Raw genomic sequence first — 21,493 nt, forward strand, 5'->3', positions numbered from 1 at the left:
GCTTCACAAGGGCCTGTCTTTTTCTTCCATTAAAATCCACACCTCAGCCATTTCAGCTCATTATAACACAGAACCTCCCCTCTTCTCACATCCACTGCTCAAGCAAAAACTTTGAGACCACCAAGGAGAGCTCCAACCCCAGCCTGGGACCTTAACTTTGTCTTGGAGAAACTCACTCTACCTCCTTTCGAGCCAGCTGCTACTGCAGACTTAAAATTTATTTCTTGGAAAACAGCTTTCCTTTTAGCAATCACTTCAGCTAGAAGGGTATCTGAATTACAGGCCCTTATGGCAGTGAAGCCTTTCATCATCTTTCATGTGGACAGGGTGTCCCTCAGAACCAATCCATCATTCATGCCCAAGGTGGTACCCAGTGTGGCTCTTAATCAGTCCATTCATTTGCAACCTTCTTTCCCAATCCACAGAATAAAGGGGAACGGCTACTGCATTCCTTGGATGTGCACAGACAACGTAGATTCTACTTGGACAAGATTAAACCTCAAAGGAAATCTGAACAACTGCTGGTGGCATTTGCTGCAGGGTCAGAGGGGAAGGCTATTTCAAAGCAAACCATTTCTAAATGGATAAGCCATTGCACTCATTTCTGCTATAAGCACCATGGAAAACCTATTCCCCAGGGGATCAGACCTCACTCCACCAGGGCTGCATCTACCTCTACAGCCTTTCTCAGAGGCGTCCCTACCAGGGACATCCTAGAAGCTACTACCTGGAGTTCTGTACATACTTTCACCAAGCATTATCATTTGCCAATTTTCTCTAAATCCAGAGCTGGCTTTGCCACTGCAGTCTTGCAGGTCCTTATAGCGGGCCCTAATGCTATCTAAATTCCTCCTCCCAACCATAGCTTTGGGAATCTACCCAAATGTAAGGACCACAACAGTGAAACATGAAGAACATAGTACACTTGTGTACACTTACCATAAATGTAGATGTTTGAGTGTATTCACTGTTGCAGTCCCGGTTACCCTCCCTCAAGCCCCCTAACTTCTTTTGGCTATACCTCTGCTTTCCTTTACTATGCTTAAAAGCCTTTTTGGTGTATTTGTTTTTTTGTTGGAGGTATATTTTTGTGCTTTTATGTTTAATTGCTTCCCATTAGGGGGGCACCTGACATCTGGGGCAAGAAAAACTGATGTAATGGTGTTGGCTGTATGTTTTATACCCCTGACAACCTGACATCATGGAAGAAGGGACAGCAGCTGATGCAGGACCCAAGACTTTGTTAATCAGGCTGACTGAGGGCTACCTGCAAGCAGATAACCCAAATGTAATGACTGCAACAGTGAATACACTCAAGCATCTACATTTATGGTAAGTGTACACAACTGTACTATAGTAACACACTTCCATAAATCCCAGCCTATTGCAGAGATTTCATGCAATATTCTGCATGCAACAACATGGATTTAGGTGGAAAGTGATTTTAACATACTCTGGGGATGTTTCTGCTGCCTTAGTGCACCTGGTGGCAGTACAGTATTAAACTGAGGCCTGCAGACAAATGTTTGTAGTGTGCTCCATATTTCATGATGGTGTTTTGCAGAAACAATTTCAGCAGCAGGAAAACCTCCCAACAGGCTACAGTCTACCATACTTGTTTGAGCAGTGGAAAAACAAGAAAGCTACAGGGAGCAGAGAAATCCCATGCAAGGCAGAGGGGGGTACAATGTATGGAATTATGGCACTAACAAGGAGGTGGTGTTTGGTTTACAACTATGGGCCATGACACAGACAGCACAGCACAAAGCCATAATTGTGCAATCAAAGCCAGGCTATACAATATAATGCATGGACTGGCCACATGGTGCATCATAGGTTCATAGGTGTTTACTAGGCTAACAACCCCAAGCCTAGCTATGCATCGCAAATCTCTGACAAGTTCTGTTACCCTTGATAAGTGTAAGCAGGGGCTTGGGAGATGAAACATTTACAAGCAGGGGCCTGGCAGATGACCATTTGCAGGCTGCTTGTGTCCATTAAAGACATAGGTACAAACCAGGGATGAATTTCCTGTTCCCCTTCCAATTGTCCAAGTTACACTAGAATTGAGTTAGGTAGGAGCCCTGCTTCACGTGGATGGGGAGCTTGTTCTAGAGAAGGGGTAGTCTTTAGGATATATACCTGTCCTATTTATATCACAGGCAAGGTTTACATTTTTAGAATGGGTAATTCTGGTGCTGATTGTTTTGTGGATATGCAGGAGGCCTGTCAGGGTGGGTTCTAACAATTCCTTGTATTCCAGGCATAGATCTTCCCTTAACAGCCTGTAGGAGACATAATACAGGGATAGACCTACAGGTGGTCTGCACATGACATGCTACTTATGCACTGTAATTTAGTGAGGATGTTCCAGTTGTTGGATATGCATCATTAGGTACACACCAAAGGAGGCATTGTACTCAATAACAGCTCTGATGAATGACAAATACAATGGAGCAATAACTTCTTTGGACCTAGATGCCATACATTTGTTTATAAGTTGCACATCATAGAATGATTTCCTCATTACTGTAGACATGTGATGGCCAAAGGTTAGATTACTGTCCATGTTTGTCCCCATGTCCTTAACTACTCATTCAACTCTTAGGGATGTGTTGTCATTGTGATAATTACCATGGGTTGATGACTTTCTGAAGGATATTATTATGCATTTCTTTGCATTTTGTAGTCCATGGCTCCCCACCAGTTATTTGCCTGTGTCAGCCCTTCCTGGAAACATTTGTGTTTGTGGGGGATTCTATAACTGCTCCTTATTTGCAATCATTTGCAAAGTTAGTCAGACAGAGGCAATTGACATTGGCCTTGACTTCAGATAAGTAAATGCCAAAAAGGAGCGATACCAGGACCAATCCTTGAAGTAAAATCTGAAGCCCAAGTGTTCAGGTTATCACTATACAGGCAATTATAAGCCTAGCCAATATTCAGCAGTCAAATTCAAACCCTGTTCCTTGTCTCTGTAAAGTGAAGACTTTAATCATTATGTCAACCCCATCTGATCATGACATCAGCATCAGATGTTAGCTTTACTAGGACAGGTTAGGAAGTGAGCAGAACACAGTTATCCTCACATGCAAAGGTGAAGGGGTTACAGTGACAAGTTGCAGCAATAATTCCATATGGACCAGGGTAATGAAAAATGGACACTGTAGCCATAATTCCTGCTAGCAGGTTTTAAGTACTCATGTATCAGTTCATCCACTGCAGGGTCAGAACTACCATGTTGTGAACATTACCAGTGTATACTGTGGTAGCCTGGTGTCTCAGGGCACAATACAGTCTATGCCCGGGCTGGAGTAATACTATACGATGGATATGCGCACTATGATGGAATGTCCTGTGTCAGGAGCCATTGGAAGTAAGGGGTCCATGACCCAGAGGATAGCCTCATAAAGATGTGGCACTCCATCTGCCCACAGGGGATATTGATGATGTAGAACTACAGGATCAAGAATATGCAGCAAAATGGGGTATCCCAGGGATAGAGCTACAGGAGCATTGCTGTTCATGTATGTGAGGCCTGCCATGGCCTGGTTTGCTAGCCTCTATGGCAAGAGCATATGGGCATGGTCTCAGAAACAATGTGTGCCATCTGGGTATATCAAGCCTGTGACCAGCCTCCTGGCATCTGGACCTTTCCACACACATGGATAACAGAACCTGTAGAAGCAGACTGGAGTCAATCGCCATCTACATCATGGATGTACCACTGGATGCAAGGTTGATCACCATCTGCTCCCTGCTTCTGTACACTACAACCTTGTACAGCTGCTGCATGTCATCCTACAGGCCATGCAGGTGTTGCATATCATCCCACAGACCATGCAGGTGTTCCATGCTATCCCACACACCATACAGGTGTTGCATGTTGTCCCGCATGCTATGCAGGTGGTACCTATTGTTCCAGTGGTGAGTTTAGCAGCTGTTCTACCTGGGTCACTGAAATGTACACCTGTGCATCAATGCCAAGTGTTCCACATCAGGGACAGACCTGGTGTTATTGTGATACTACACATCACCAAACCATTCTCATGTGGGGAATATGCACATGTTAGATGCAGTATGGCTCACCGGTGATATCTGTTCTAAGAACTCCTCTGCAGCCTGGATGGGCCTAACAATTACAGAATATCTGCCAAGTAAGAGTGAGAATGGAGTTTTTCCTATCCTATACCAACTATCTATATACCTTGCTGTACAGGATGGTGCATTGCTCCATGGAGGGCAGATATGCAGCAATATCTTACTGAATAAATCTTATCTCTGTGTGAAATGGCAATATGATGGCTAAAACTAAGTTGCTGTATCTCCTACAGTACTGTAGCAGTCAAGTAACATCCCAGCTGTCACATCCAGGCCATCACAGGCTTTAGGGTCCACTGCCCTTTCCCAGACATGATCAGACAACATGAGGCATAATATTCATTTTCACATGCCAATAGTTTGCTGTTAATTAAAAAGCATGGAATCAGTGCTAGTCACAGAACAAGTGACTGTGGTATGTAATAAAAAAGTAAGTTGTGTCTGCAGCATTCATTGAAGGGTTAATAGTTAATTTAATACCATATGACCCACCATTGCTGCTGACTAATCAACTGAGAGAGAGATGGGCAGCCATACTGATGATTTGAACTATGCAGAGTAGGTACTAAAATATAGTGAACAGAATAACTCCGTTCCCTATTCCAGTATGTGAGTCAATACAGATCTGTGCTGGAGGCAACTGTAGGTAAAAATATCACCACTGAGATTCATAATAATGTGTTGCATGATCTACACATACCATAGCTACGCATACTCAAATGAATAAATGTCTTCAAGAGAGTAACGGCTACAGAAGGTGAGTATCAGAGGGAGCCCACCTGGGCAAAGAATGAAAAAAGTAGAAAAAAATCCAGTAGCATCTTGATTTATTTTTTAGTATCTTAGGGCATCATGTCCATTAACAACATTCAGAACTCCTTGTGTTCTACTACGTGTTAATACTGTGCATGAATTAAGTACAGTTTTTATTTCAGCAAAATATATGTTGTGCCTGTTGAAGTCCACAGAACACATTGAGAACTGAGTAATAAGCATTTATGTCTTGTTGTATAAAGCAATTCTTGTCTCTTGATTCTGAGTAAAACTAAACAGTGTTTAGTTACTGTTACTAAGGAGCTCATCATAAGCAGATGTAGTGCAAGATGGAAGTTGAGGAGTATGTACAGTGGACTTCTTTTGCCTCTCGGGCTTGGTGATAGCTTTGGTATTGTAAACACAATGCTGCTTGCTGTGGAAGAGCTTGAGTTGCACAAATATTTCCACTATTTTAAGGCATTCATTCTTTAGTTCAATAAGCATAAGTCACCAATACAGTCACAGAGGTGCATAACTGCAGATTCTGACAGTGGATATGGATGTATAACTGCAGATTCTGACAGTGGATATGGATGTATAACTGCAGATTCTGACGGTGGATATGGATGTATAACTGCAGATTCTGACGGTGGATATAGATGTATAACTGCAGATTCTGACGGTGGATATGGACGTATAACTGCAGATTCTGATTGTGGATATGGACGTATAACTATAGATTCTGATGGTGAATATGGATGTTTAACTGCAGATTTTGATGGATATGGATGTATAACTGCAGATTCTGACAGTGGATATGGATGTATAGCTGCAGATTCTGATGGTGGATATGGACGTATAACTACAGATTCTGGTGGTGGATATAGATTATAACTGCAGATTCTGATAGTGGATATGGATGTATAACTGCAGATTCTGACAGTGGATATGGATGTATAACTGTAGATTCTGACGGTGGATATAGCTGTATAACTGCAGATTCTGACGGTGGATATAGATGTATAACTGCAGATTCTGATGGTGGATATGGGCGTATAACTGCAGATTTTGATGGATATGGATATATAACTGCAGATTCTGACAGTGGATATGGATATATAGCTGCAGATTCTGATGGTGGATATGGACGTATAACTACAGATTCTAATGGTGGATATGGATGTATAACTGCAGATTCTGTTGGTGGATATGGATGTATAACTACAGATTCTGACAGATGATTTGGTCTGTGCAGCAGGTCTAGTCTGCAAATTATTTGCTAGATAAGTTTCAGCTTCCACTGAACTAATGTTTTATGCCAATCCTGTTTTTCTTAAGAATTATGTTATGGCTATCATATGCAATATTATATTCTGTCAGTATATTTGAACTTGTTTCCTCTTCCAAAAGTCGATCAAATATTTCACTAATCTTTCTGAGAAATTATGCAGTCTTTTATCACCCAGGTCATCTGCCTTGTATCCTTAAAACTATATTGGTCTCAAAATCTTGTCATGCAGATTAGTTCGAAGACCTCAAGCATTCATATCTTCATTTGAAGCTCTCCTTGATTTTAGCGCTGCAGCTTCTTCTGAAGAAAACAAGAAACCTTGAAGAGCAAAATCTGTATATAATGTCAACCTCCCCAGAGGGAAATGTGGCATTATCTGAAAAAATGTAGGTCTTACAGAAAGCAACTCCTTCAAAACTGATTACTTTCTAGTGCCACTGATATGCTTTATGAAGATATTTTTATGTTAATTGTGGTATTTTATAAAACTAATTGAACCCTCCTAATGGTAATGCATGTAGAATCTAAGCAAACTATAATAGCCATAGATGCACAGCCACCTTTTGTCTTTTTGCAGGAGGTGAACCTCCATTACCCTGCCTGTTTTAGTAAGCTATGGTGTCACTGCACCCTGGGGGTAACAGAAATTCCCCACTCTTTGCAGTTATCTTTCAGGAAAAAAGTATGGCTTAAACTAGCAAGGAAAAAATGTTGCACATTCGGTTTTCAAACTATCACATGTATGTGTGAGAATCACAAAACTTGGAAGAACAGTGAGTGTGTTACTTAGTAAAATAAAGATGGTCAAGCTTTTATATTAGTACATCATTTTATACTAAAAAACTGTACGCCAATGCTGTCGTGAAGGTTTGTTATTATTAGTATTATTACTTTTATTATTATGAAAATCACTCTGATGGCCCATCCATGTATTATCTGGTCAGTTTGGAAAGTAAGCAATTTCTGTTATCAATATGCTGTTCTGAACTTATTTGTTTTACCTTTTAACTGGCTAATAACCACTGTGTTAAGTAGTGGCATGCATGACGGTCCTTATAAGCATGATACTCACATACAGAGAAAGAGAGAGAGAGAGAGAGAGAGAGACCTCCATGGGTAGGTTGTTAGTTTCACAGGTAGCTAAGCTGACAGTTTCAGAAACAACCCTTTTTGTTTCTTAATGACATACAGAAGTAAGCCTTTTGGGACCACAAAGCCTCTGATGTTTTTAGCATGTTTTGCATTATTGCATTATTGCACCACCAGTACTCAGCTTATCAAGTTCATCATTTATAGAAATTTCCATTTTCTGACACAAGTTAAATAAAGTGCTATGCATGAAAAGCCCCAGCATGGCTGAGGATTTTTATAGTTATATCCCAGTAATAGGACTCACATGATAGCACAGATTAAACAGTGATGTTTCGATGAGTGTTGATGAAAAATAAAGATCGGCAAAGCCCAGGCTTGTAAGAATTGAGTTATTTTGTCAGCGGCTGGTGAAGGCATCTTATGTGCACTGATTGCTACAATCTAGCAGTTAAAATGTGTAGAGACTTATTGCAGTTTGAATGTATGTAATAACAGAAGATTGCCATCGATGGACACAAAGCTGGAATGATGAGTGACAGAGATTAAGTCTCTGAGGAATTTATAAGCAAGGCATAACAGAATATAAACCCACGTTAAGTACAGTCTGAAAAAGAAAAAAAGGTCTCAGCCTTTTTGCAGGCATTGATAATATGTCTAAGAACACATTTAAATGGATTTTAAAAGTGTGTCATGCAAGTTAGCAAACTAAAAGTGCTCACAGATTAAATAAATATAGTAAAATGGACCAGGCAGGCCATTCTTTAAGTTATTATTTATTTCAGTACCTCCAGTATATTATATCATTTTCATGAAACTTGGAGGTACTGGTTAAATGGTATTAAAGGAATCATTATTACCCAAAAGCCCTCATTTTAAATAATAAGACTTAACTTCTTGCGTTACACTATCATGAAGAGTCAACATGGTGGGAAACTGCTTTAAAAATCCCTTAGCCATGCAGATCATAATTCAGTCCCTTTCCCTCCCCGGCGAGTAAGTTAGATGCACATCTGATGCTTCACTGACAATCAATACAGACACTCCGGAACTGCAAAGATATATGAACTCTCCATTACAAATATATGGATTCACCATCAGAGAGATGGATGGCCACTTCATGCCATTTGATGATGTCCAGCATTTTTTAATTGTCACGTTAGAAAGCCAGTGAAATTTTATATATGTATATATATATATATATATATATATATATATATATATATATATATATATATATATATATATATATATATATATATATATATATATATATATATATATATATATATATATATATATATATATATATATATATATATATATATATATATATATATATATATATATATATATATATATATATATATATATATATATATATATATATATATATATATATATGTATAATGTATAATGCACACACCACATATATGTCTTTATTAGTATAACACACACATACTCAGACACAGATGCACACATACACACACTTGTTCGTTATGCACTTTTTATTATTTATTTTTATTGATTAGTGACTCTGATTATGAAGTGTCTGTCATTCACAAACTTGAATGGTTTATACAAACACTAACTACTTTAAGATTCTGGTTGAAATTATATTGGATTACATCTCAGAAGGAATATAATGTGCATCTCAATTTCAATTTTAATAAAGCTTGCAAGCCAGAAATCAGTAATGATAGTATCTAAATGCATATTATATGTGATATTATGAGCAGTGTGTTGGTATCAGATTTTCAACACATCCTTCCTGCTTCTCTTCATGAATGTTATGCATGTTTGAATCTGCTCTTGAACTGAGTTTGTTTTGTAGTAGCTACTTCTAGATATTTATTTAGATATTTGGTTAAATCTGCATAAATACTTGAGATAAATAATAAAATACATCTATGTCTACAGATATCCTATTCACAATAAAACATTTTCATGTCATTGTAGTATCTGCTGTTGCTTTTTTTAATTAAATTTTTATTTTTTGATGTGGCTTTGTATACAATGTGGAAATAAAGTTGTATACTTTAACTTTTTTTTAATACAATGCCATGCTGTCTCTTTTGCACTACTTCAGGGTATATGTACATGTGGTAGTGTTAGCTCTCTCTTTAGAAATTGTCTGTCAATTTGGAAAATTGTACTGTCCATTTGTAAAAAATCACCAGACCAAAAAAAATCACTGTATTTACCTTTGCAACCAATCTTTACAACAATAATTAATAACATTTGATATTGTTAGCATAACTCAGACTACTGATTTAAGCTTTTATAAAACATCCTGCGAAGTTACCCATCATTAACACCAATACCCAACACAAGTGAACGTATTCTAAGAAGCATGAAAACAATCAACCTTTCAGCTTCAAATCATCCTTTTCAGCCAATGCCATCAAGCACTCATGCCATAAACCTAACCGATGTCATCAAGCACTCATGCCATAAACCTAACCAATGCCATCAAGCACTCATGCCATAAACCTAACCGATGCCATCAAGCACTCATGCCACAAACCTAACTGACGTCATCAAGCACTCATGCCATAAACCTAACCAATGTCATCAAGCACTCATGCCATAAACCTAACCGATGTCATCAAGCACTCATGCCATAAACCTAACCTATGCCATCAAGCACTCATGCCATAAACCTAACCGATGTCATCAAGCACTCATGCCATAAACCTAACCGATGCCATCAAGCACTCATGCCATAAACCTAACCGATGTCATCAAGCACTCATGCCATAAACCTAACCGATGCCATCAAGCACTCATGCCATAACCCTAACCGATGTCGTCAAGCACTCACTTTAGAGACCTAACCAAACTACTGTACTTGAAGCAGAGCTAAAACTGCACAATCTATTACATTTCATTAACCAGTAAGTGATGCTCACTACAAGGCAGTATTCCAGATAGCTCAGTGTGAAAGGTCTAGTGAATTCCCTTAACTTCATCTAGGAAAGAGGAGGAAATCCAGAATAGGAGGCAATGGCCACACAGCAGTGAACTAAAAATGACTACTGCTGGAAGAGGATGGAGGGGTGCTCAAAGCCAGTATGCCGAAGAAGATTCCAGAAATCCTTCATCATTCAGACAAGCACTTCCTTGATCCGTGTTCCCCTCACTTCCTTCTTAAACCACCTTCTTAACCCATGTCTTTCATTCTTTTTCTCCTAACTTCCATTCCACCGCTCCTTACCTTCTTCCTGAAATCTCTCAGAAAAACAAGGACAGCGTAGGGTCAAATTCTGTGCACAAACTACATTACAGTCTTCAGTTTATGTTGTTTCATTTATCCTGCTGTTGCTGCTACCTCTGTTCCTGTTCATATTGCTATGAGATTAATGTTACTTAGATCATCATCCAAATAGAATCCTATCCACACATTAATATTTTTGTTCACACAAATATTTTCATGGAGAGTGAGATTTTCAAGAAAATATCAGTATTTTAATACTTTCATACATACTGAGCAGTTCTGTAAAATGTTTACTACTTCTGTAAATACTTTGAAGCATGATTTATTTGGTATTCTTAAAGCAAATCTGAACATTTCAATTTTTCAGCTAAACCCAACAGGCCAGGCACACATGATTCATCAAATATGCCATTTTCTGTAAAACTCTGTTGTAAGATGCTATGAGATTTCAGTGGATGTCATGCAGCTTACTGTCAAGCCATTTCAAATATCTAATTCTCTATTATTAGACATTGTGCTTTTGGTAATGCAAACCCTGCGGAATACAGGTATGAGAAATTTGTGATCTGAATCAGAGATAGTTTACAGCACATGAACTTTTTTTGTTTGTTTTTTCTCCAACTAAATCCAAAATTCAGGTCTACCACTAAAATATGTCTGCAGATTGTTTGTAGCATTGTCAGTTTAACTGTGGAGAAACATTCAATTGCTTATATATACTCAGTATCAATTTAAGCCACTATATGACAAATAGACACATGCAGGCACACACACACACACACACACACACACACACACACACACACACACACACACACACACACACACACACACACACACACACACACACACACATTCTTTTAAGGTTCTTGGCAGCATTTTGACCATTTAAGTCCAACATGAATATATTTATGGTCATAAGGTGAGATTCAAAAATGTATGTTTAGCTGCTGCAAGGGTATTTGAGGCTAAACACAAGAATAAATAGCTGGTCATTGAATCAGACGATAAATATAAGCAGTCTGCTGTCTGGTATAAACTGTTTATTCTCTGCAAACTTCAAGAGTTCCAATATAACAACACCAAAATGTTGAATGTTGAGCCAGTGGTTGGAAAACCCTTCCTCACATTGTTGCATGTTATGACTACTACTACACAGTAATTAAGACATTTCTGAGGTAAGAAAGGAGTTAAATAATGGTTTGTTACACACCCTTCACCACTGTTATGCTCTGGTCTTACACTACAACATAAAGAGCAAATAGCACAGATAAGTAACTGGAAGGTAAAGCAACTTACATTTGTGACGGTCCACAGTGCATTATAGCTTCTGGAGCTGTTCCAAGAACAAACCTGCACTTTTCTTCTGGCTGCTGTTATAGGGCAGTGCTAAATGTATTACAGTTTTCAAAACTGAAACACACTTTGTACTCCGACACTTCATTTCTGTCTTTCTCCTTTTTTTTTTTTCTTTCTTCTTCTTCTTCTTCTATGTTTACTTTTTTCTCTTTTGCCTTGTAGGGTACTGATGCAGGTAAATTCCTTGTACTTCAATGAAATGAGTGGCCGCCTCTAGCTTATTACAACTTTGAAAGCTGTAAAACACTTTTCACGCCTGCATATTCATTCTCTCTCTCTGTCTCTCTCTCTGTCTCTCTCTCTCTCTCTCAAACATAATCAAGTTGTTGTCTGATAAGGATATGGATGATAAAATTCACCACTGTAGCTTCACTTTGATCTGCTTTCCAGGTGAACTTTCTGGTATCTATTTTTTTAAGTATGTAACAGTTTGATTGTGACGGGAGACGACACGTTTAGACTCATATACACTGACTCTATTACTGTAGACTTATTTAGAGAGGTTATCAGTAGGACCCAGGGGTTACACTCACCTGTTAAAAAAAGTGCCGTGAACTGCACGAAAATGACCTGGTATGAGATGAACTATGAACTAGAAGACCTCTACCTGCACCATTTTCCTCAGTTCTTAATGAATTTAAGCCCCAAAATAGTTCCCTTCGTCAACTTCTGATTGATCTGATTTAAAGAGAACATCTATCTTTGCAGAATGCATTAAAATCTGCATTTAAGTTGTATTTATTTGTTTTTTAATCAGATTAATATAAAAAATGTTTCCACTGTGCCCTATTCTAAATGTAAACAATTATTCCTCTCAACCTCTTGCAGGAAGAAATCTGGAGAAAGCCATATATAAAAGTGGGCCAAAGCCCCAAAAATAGGGACAAGTTTTAAATATTGCTTTTACAAACTTAGAAAGTTGATAGAATAACAGGTTTTGCATCAGCATAAATTTTCTGAAGGGTAAGAAGTTTGAAATTCAAATGTCTGTCATTATTTTTTAATTTCATTCCTTAATGATTTGGCACAAAGCTGCCAGAAAACCAAATTTTTATGAAAAACGGACCAAAAATATGAGGCAAAAATCTGGACATTCTGTACAAATCTGTATAGCTGAGAGGTATGAAACTGCTGGGACATTTCCTGGAATCAGTGACAGGATTGCTACTGCAGAGTAGAGCCAAGGAAGAGTGTGAGAAGTGTTTTTGTTACTGCAACAACACAAGTTGCTAATGCATTTCCTGGAATCACTGCAGTGATGCAGTGTCAATGAAAAGTGTGGGAAATGCACGTATGGAAAAGAAATAAAACGCAGCTTTACTGTGGAAAGGCAATATGCTTGTCTGAGCTTCATAAATATCTTTAGCATGGTGGCTTACTGTCAAGAGCAATGCCTAGAAACAAACAAAAAAAGCAAACAAGGACTTCTAAAATGTTAGTGAATTTAGTGTAAAATTAATGTGAATTTCCACTACTCCATTGTCCAGCTTTAGTAACAACCAGTGTGGGTGACTTACATTGTTTGCTTCTAAAATCATTGGGGGTGGGGGTTGTCATAATGGTTAAGGTGTTTACCTCATAGACATAAGATGCAGGTTTGATTCTTACCTTTGAAATGGGAAATTTGGCTAGGCAAAAAGGCCTTCAAGAGCAGATGGCCTAGTACTAACCTATGAACCTATAATCCTGGAAGGCAACTTACCTCAAGTATGATGTCATATTTGAAGCAGTGATTGTTCTCATTATCTGGTCTATCATCAGCTTGAGGATATTATAGCAATAACCCACTCCTGGGTGTGGGTAATGCTAGATTTACCCACGGTTGGTATGGTTTGGTCACGAGGGTGAAGCCCAAGTGGCCAAACAAACCCAACCATGGGTAAATCCAGCATTACCCACACCCAGAAGTGGGTTATTGCTATTATACAATGACATTATTTAAGAAAAAAAAATTACTTTTCTTAAATAATGGCATTGTATAATGCCTCCTTGCTGCCCTTCCGCAGCTGTCTGGTATTCTGCAGCAGTTCTGATGTACTGCACATGCGTATGACTATGCAGTACATCAGAGCTGTGGGCAAAAGCAACGGAGAAAGCAAGATCTCCATTGCTTTTTACAAACTGTTTCGCTATGTTAAATGGGTTTAACATAGCGAGACAGCTTTAAAAAAAGCAACGGAGAATCTCCGTTGCTTTTTTAAAGCTGTCTCGCTATGTTAAACCCATTTAACATAGCGAGACAGTTTTGAAAAAAGCAACAGAGAAAGCAAGATCTCCGTTGCTTTTTACAAACTGTCTCGCTATGTTAAACTCGTTTAACATAGTGAGACAGTATGAATCAACGGAGATCTTGCATTCTCCGTTGCTTAGAAAAAGAGTTATAGTAATGGAAAAAGTCCGGGCGACCGGACCTTTTTTCCATTACTATAACTGATTTACAACGTGCACGCTGACAAATCAGCGTGCACATTTTTGAATATTAATGGGGGGTCATTGTATAATAAGCTGTTTTCCACATCCTGTGATTTGTATGGACAATGCAAGGGGATAATTACCACCAATCAGATTTTTGTATGACAGTTTTGCTTTTACTTCATCTGTATATAGCATGGTACAAATGAACTGACTGAGTGCCATAAGATGACTTTATTAGCCTATTTGTTTATTTGAATTTAAGTGGGATAACATACTAATTGCAGAGGATCAACTTCAGCTTTTAAAAGGGTGCAAAGAATTACAGGAATGTTATGATTCTGACATACATAAGAAATGCCTTGTGCATATACATGAAATGTATAAGAATCCTCCCCAAAGTTATTTATAATGCAGATCAGTATTAGAAAGCTAATACAAAACTATATATGAAAACTTATTTACCTTGAGTGGGCATGACATTAAAAATATAATTATTAATATATTTATGGATAGAAATACAACATCAGAGCATGTCATTGTTAAGTTACTGTTTTGAAAATAAACAGCTCTGCCTTTAATGCGGTATTTCCAGACTAGTAAATATGCAAAGACCTGTCCTGGGAGGAAATATTTAAGGTTGGGGGGACATGTATGAGAAGTTTTTTCCTGGAAAGATTTATGTTAGCTAGATCAGAAATTCCTGTAGCTTTGGACCCAATACAGAAAAGCTATAGCCACTGCAAAACAGAAATGCATTAAGTGGATTTCCTATGTGTAACATTTATGATGTAAGCTTATGGAATGGAATGCTAATTGGAGATTTTGTGTGTACTCTTTGATGCCAAGGACTTTCCTGATCTATATCATTTTTTTGTCAACAGTTAATTGAAAACATGTTGTATCAAGGGCCTAAAACAATAACCATATATCAGGTGTTACACAGTCACAGTTTGGGGCATCATGTGTGTCTGCTGGACCCACGAATGCTGCTCTTGTTTAAAAAAATGCTAACTCATTCTCTGATTATCCATATTACCCGGATCACTGTATATGTGGGCAGTCAAAGAAAGAATGAATAAATGATTTGAACACTCCCTCTGACATAATCATAGGACATGGCTAGACGATCTATGCAGTGTTACTAAGTGAAAGCAAACACTGGAAATGTGCTGCTCTTAGCAGCATATCTTAGTGCTTACCCGACATATTGTTAGGAGCAAACATTCTAGATCTTCAGTCAGCTTTTCTCTTGCAGGTACTTTCTAAAATACTATCAGGACATCATATAAACATGTATGCAGTGGTAGCGGTACAGGAGTCTGCTTTATATGCTTTTCACCCATGGCAAATGCACATTTGGGCTAAAATGCCCATTTTTGTTTTTATTTTTTTAATCATGTAAATGATTAGCTTCTTGGCATACATTTGCTAAGGGTCGGTTAAGAGAGTGCAGCATTTTGTGGATGTATGGCTTGGACAGCCATATATAAGTAATGGGTGGACAGCAGCATGGTGATGTGGGTTCAGCCTACAGGGGGTGGGCTGCAGTTTGGCAGATGTGAGTACAAACTTAAAAATTCTGGCCACACCCCTGATTGGAGACTAGATAATCCTGTATGTTATGCTTTGTGCTTTAACAAACACATGCCAACTTGGCATTATAACTGCACCAGCATGCTGTCTTTGCCACAATGGGATCATAGGTATGTACTGGACTTGCAACCAGTTGGTCCTTTTTAGGCCTAGCCATGCATCCCAAATCTCTGACAAGTTTTGGTACCATTGGTAGTGTAAGCAGGGGCTTGTGAGATGAACCATTTACAAGCAGGGGCCAGTGAGATGAACCATTTGCAGGCTGCCTGTGTCCATTAGAGACATAGCTGCCAAACCAGGGGTGAATTTCTGCTTTTCCATACAGTTGTCCAAGATACACTTCAATTGGATTAGAGAGGAACTCACATTGATGGGGAGCCTGCTCCAGTAAAGGGATAGATTCTGGGATACATAACTGTGTCTCCATCAGGTCCTGTTTATATTACAGGCAATGTTTAAGTCTTTAAAATGGGTGATTCTGGAGCTGTTTGTTTTCAGATGTGTAGGAGATCCATCAGAGTGGAGTCTGATAATGCCCAGTATGGCAGGCATAGATATCCCCTCAAGAGCCTGAAAGAGATAGAATACCAGTCCACCAGGTCAAGTAGGCATGACCTGCCCTTGATGAAACCAGACTGGGTTGGGTCCAGGGTACGGAGGTTTCCTATATCATTACTGACTATTTCTATGATAATTTTTTTTTTTATGGCTTTGCATATGAGAGATTAATGAGACTTATGGGTTAGTAGTTTCCAGGGTCTGATGATGGCCCACCCTTGTACAGAGAGATGACTGCTCTCCATTTGTGAGGCATGCAATCTGGAGGATATGGTTAAATAGTGATACCAGAAGGCCTGCTAGGTCAAGCCTGCTTTGTGGTGTCAGTAGCACATGTAAGGCTGCTGTATGCTTCCTTATCCTTACTGCAGCCTGCTGAACCAGATCATTGATTGTTTATTAGCACCATGTATGTATGTATGCGGCTCTTTTCCTTAACTGGTATTTAGGGGTAGGTTGAGACTGGGAAGCTCAATACAAGTGAATATCAAACTGCCTTTAGATGTTTTGAATCCCACCTTTCATCCACAGCATATTAGTACAGCAGAAGCACCTACATTCACTGCTCAGCACTTAGACTAAAACCCAGTATAATCCCCCCATCTGCCATTTGCAAGGGACAAGAAGTATATGTCATGATCATTTTAATGTAATACTTTTATCAGACCTATGCCTAAAGGAGTCTCTGCATAAAGGTTTTCAACTCCATCTGCAACTGTGGCAATTTATTCCCAATTAGAAGGTAGAGACACTTGTGATTTTATCAGTCAGGCCTGCTAGAAGGCTTTTTTTTATGTTTTTTTACCTTAACCCTACACCATTGGCTGAAGTGCATGTACACAGATGCAAGTGCCTGGCTTCCCCCTACTGGCATACACATCCATGCACATATCCCTTGAATGATACAGTGTAGCTTTGACTTGAAAAAGCCATGCTCATGCTCAACTAGACCCTACACTCCTTTTTATGCAGCACTCTTTGTCTAGTGGCTGCCAGAATTGTAGTGGCCCAGTCTACGTCTCCTATGACATGAGCAAGCAGTCATGTCCAGATTTTTGTCTCATATTTTTGGTTAGTTTTTCATAAAATTGTGGTTTTCTGGCAAATTAGTGGCAAATCATTAAAGATTGAAGTTAGAAAATAATGACAGACATTTGAGTTTCCGATTTCATACTCTTTAGAAAATCTATGCTAATGCAAAACCTGTTATTCTATCAACTTTCTAAGTTTGTAAGACCGATATTTAAAATTGTCCCTATTTTTTGGGCTTTTGTCCCACTTTTATTTATGCCTTTGTCCAGATTTCTTGCTCTAAGAGGTTGAGAGGTATGTGGACCATAGTAGCTTATTGGTTGTGGGAGAGAACTGTTGCTGATGCCTTAATTTGGTTGCCCTGTTCCTGATTTTCAGTTTGTAATATAACTTTTTTGTTTGCCTCTCGATCTCTTTTTTCATAGTCTACAGCATATATTTTCCAGTCATTCCAAGGAATCCTGTAGAACAATTTGATTTTTCGGCATACATATTGTTGCTAAAACTTGTTTTTCAATGAAAGCATACTGCATTTGTTGTTTCATTGTTAAGGTAGAAAAAAAAATCCAATTGCCATTCAGTCTGTCCTTTTTCATATACTAAATAAAGTTGTGTTCTGATATGCATGGACATGGAAAATGACTGTCCCTTCCTAGTAGGGAACACTAGAACTCTTAGCTTTCCTTAGCCCGTGACTGTTGAAAATGAATACATTTACCTTCATCCCCCTCCACAAGGAAGGTCATGGTTTGAGTGTTCTGTGTTTTCTTCTGAAGCTGTTGCCAATATGCCTATGGAACTAGTTCAGATCCTTTAAAATAGTGCTGCAAACATTGTCGGTAGAGGCAACAAACTGACCTGCTAATGCCGTGTTAAAGAAAAGTTCTACTGGTACTTGATATAAGAAACACTTTTATCTCATTTCTGACATCTTTTTAAATATGTATTTACTGTCAGCTGTTGATATTCATTCATGTTCTCATTCATACAAAATAATAATTCTTTTTTCTGCCAATCTTCACAGAATCTTAATTAATTGCATGTAAAATTGTAACCTTTATCAAGAGTCTCCTCTAGATGTTTTTTTCCTGAGTGTCTGTCAACCAGCTGGAGCTCCCACCCTTTTTTACTTGCATCCATGTTTCCAAACTTTGACCAGAACAGGGACTAATTCTTGATGTAATGATGTCCAACAGTGGAAATCACTGAATTTGTGAAATGTGCAGGTCAGTTTTGGTAGTGCAGCAGTCTTTGGCTTGCCCGGGTTTATTGGTTACCCTTTTTCCCATTGCCCTGTGATAGAGTAGACAAGCGGGATTCCTACAATTCATACTATTGATGCATGCCACTTCTGCAGTCATGCTTCTTGGTGGGAGCTTCTCCCCCTGGTGATTCATGCTGTATTGTGTCACTACTGTAACAGTCTTGTTTAACGTCACACCTCTACAACACATGAGTTGACACTGGCTGTAAACCTATGATATCTGGTCACCACACAGGCTCCTACTAATTCATGGTCTACTTAGATAATTAGAGCTTTATCGCTTTATATATTGGGGCTTTCTCCTGATTTGCTGTTTGCCACCATTCATCAGTGAAAAGTACCAGTGATAAAGGACTTGAATCTTTCATATTGTATCCAGCCATAAAGGGATATAATTCTCTATTAACAGAACTTTAACCCTTTCTCACGTGAGTAAAAGTTATACAGTGGGATGTGTCTGTATCTGCCTGATTTGTGCACATCATCTATTATTTGGAACCTTGGTAACATATACATTTTTCTCCTCTCCCCTGCACTATACACACATCCATTTTGTTCATGACTTGTGCGCAACACAGCATTAGAATTCCTGTACTGAAGTGATATTACTCCATGAAGCTAGGAGTCATAAAAGGAACAGTGCTCTTACCTTTCTCATACAAATGCCCTGCCTGTCAACATCTGTTGCAGGGGCAAATTCTTGACAGCCACTGTGGAAAACATAATCAACTTTCCTCAATAACACTTAAAAGTTAGGTTATGGATATACGGCTCAAAATTCCAGTTCCTAAAATTCCAAAAATCCTTGTCCTACCTAAGTACAACAGAATGGTCTGTGGGCACTAATGTTAATGCATACAGTATTAATAAGTATAAATAATCTGCTTATAAGTAATCATTTTTACTGATGATGACCATTATTTCAGTTTTTCTATATGTTCTCTGATAATATTTACTTGCAGCCTCTGATACAACCATGTTGTTCTTAAAATTGCTGTTATAGAAGCCCCAGTCATATAGTCATTCCTGTCCCTACAGTGACTGATATCCCCATGCTTCCTAATTTATAAGGAGCTAGGTTCTCATTCTACTCACTTTATTCGGTATTTACTGCTCTTTTCTTTAGAGTTATACAATTATTTCTCAAGCGTCTCAGTCTTTAAGTACTTTACTACTGCCTTCAAGTTCAACAGTTTGAACTAATTGATTCTGAAAAAGCAAAGCATTTTATTCTTTCGCTTATATTTATTTGATGCTTTTATTTTTTAAACCAGCAAAAAAAAAAAATGTAGGTGTGTGTTTGTGTGTCTGTGTATTTGTACTTTACAGTGTAGCAATAGGTGTCATTAGCAGCACAATAAGTGCTACATATGGGTTATCTGTATGAGTGACAAAGAAAATGCATTTCTGCAAATCTACTTCTTTGGCAGCTTCCTTGCAAGTGCCTTGTCATTTCAGAATGAAAAATTTCACAGTTTTGTTGGTTAATTCTTTGTTCTCTACTGTCTCACAGCAGCCACTTTTTGTACTGCCTCCTGAGGGTCCACGTTTTGATCCAATGAAAAATTAATATTCTCTGCAGACATTAATCATTCACTTAGCTGCATTAGAGAACTGGAAAGAAATCCTACCTTTACTGAATTCTTCTACATTGTCTGTAATTAGACAGGCACATGGATCTTTCTGCTTAAAGCCCTAGAGGAAATTTTTAAAATAGTGTACTTGTCTGATTTACATATAGTGCCTTAAGACAATGGAAGTGAACAGTAATAACATTAATATAACACGCTGATGGGGCTACAGGATGTAAAAGCTGTGATGTGTCGAAACAGAAACTGTCAGCTTGCTTATTTTATCTTATATAAGCTATATGTAGCTCAATGCATGCAGATAAAATAGCAATTTGTTAATCAAATGTCCAAGTTAACATTATAATAATTTAAATAACTTATTTACCTCCATAGCTGTTTTTTTCTTTGCAAATGTGGTGTTATGAGTAGAATTTTACATTAACGTTATAATACTTTAAGCATTCCTCTCAAATGTCCAGATTTTTGCCTCATATTTTTGGTCTCTTTGTCATAAACTTTGTGATTTTATGGCAAATCAGTAATGACTGAAGTTACTAAACAATAGCATACATATGAGTTTTAGACGTCATATCCTTCAGAAAATGTGTGCTAATAAGAAATCTGTTGGCAGCCTTACAAGTTTATGAGAGTAACATTTAAAATTGATAGCTATTGCTGGGCCTTTATCCTCCGTTATTTTAAACTTTGTCCAGATTTCTTGTACTAAGGTGTTGAGATGTATGACTTTAAGTAACTTATTTATCTCCATGATTGCTCATTTCTTTGCATCGCTGGTGTTACAAAATGTAATGCCATTTATTTTTTCTGAAGAGATGAAATATTTCATGTATGGAAACTACATGGCTTTGTCTCACTTTGAATAAAGTACTTTTTCACGTGTTTCAATATGCAGAACAGTTGGCCATGTGTGTTTGTTGGTGGCAGTTTACAGAATATGAATCATTTTAACAAGAAGACCTGGCTTTGCTTTAAGGATGACAGCTAAGTACATACAACTTGTATCTTTGAGCTTACAGTTGTGTTCTTCAGGCAGAGAACTGCCTACCGCACACTGAAGTAGAAACTGGGCCTTCTATAATAGTAGCACAACACAGAAAAAAAGAATGTCTACTGTTATTTCAATTAATGGCAAAAACTGCTCATGCATTTAAAACTGCTAAGTTAGAAAAATAAAAAAGCACAAATATTCTACTTATAATAATAATAATAATCCAACATACTTACAC

Source organism: Protopterus annectens, chromosome 8.part0 (genome assembly GCF_019279795.1).
Source record: "Protopterus annectens isolate FY-2018-M chromosome 8.part0, PAN1.0, whole genome shotgun sequence".
NCBI lineage: Eukaryota > Metazoa > Chordata > Ceratodontiformes > Protopteridae > Protopterus > Protopterus annectens.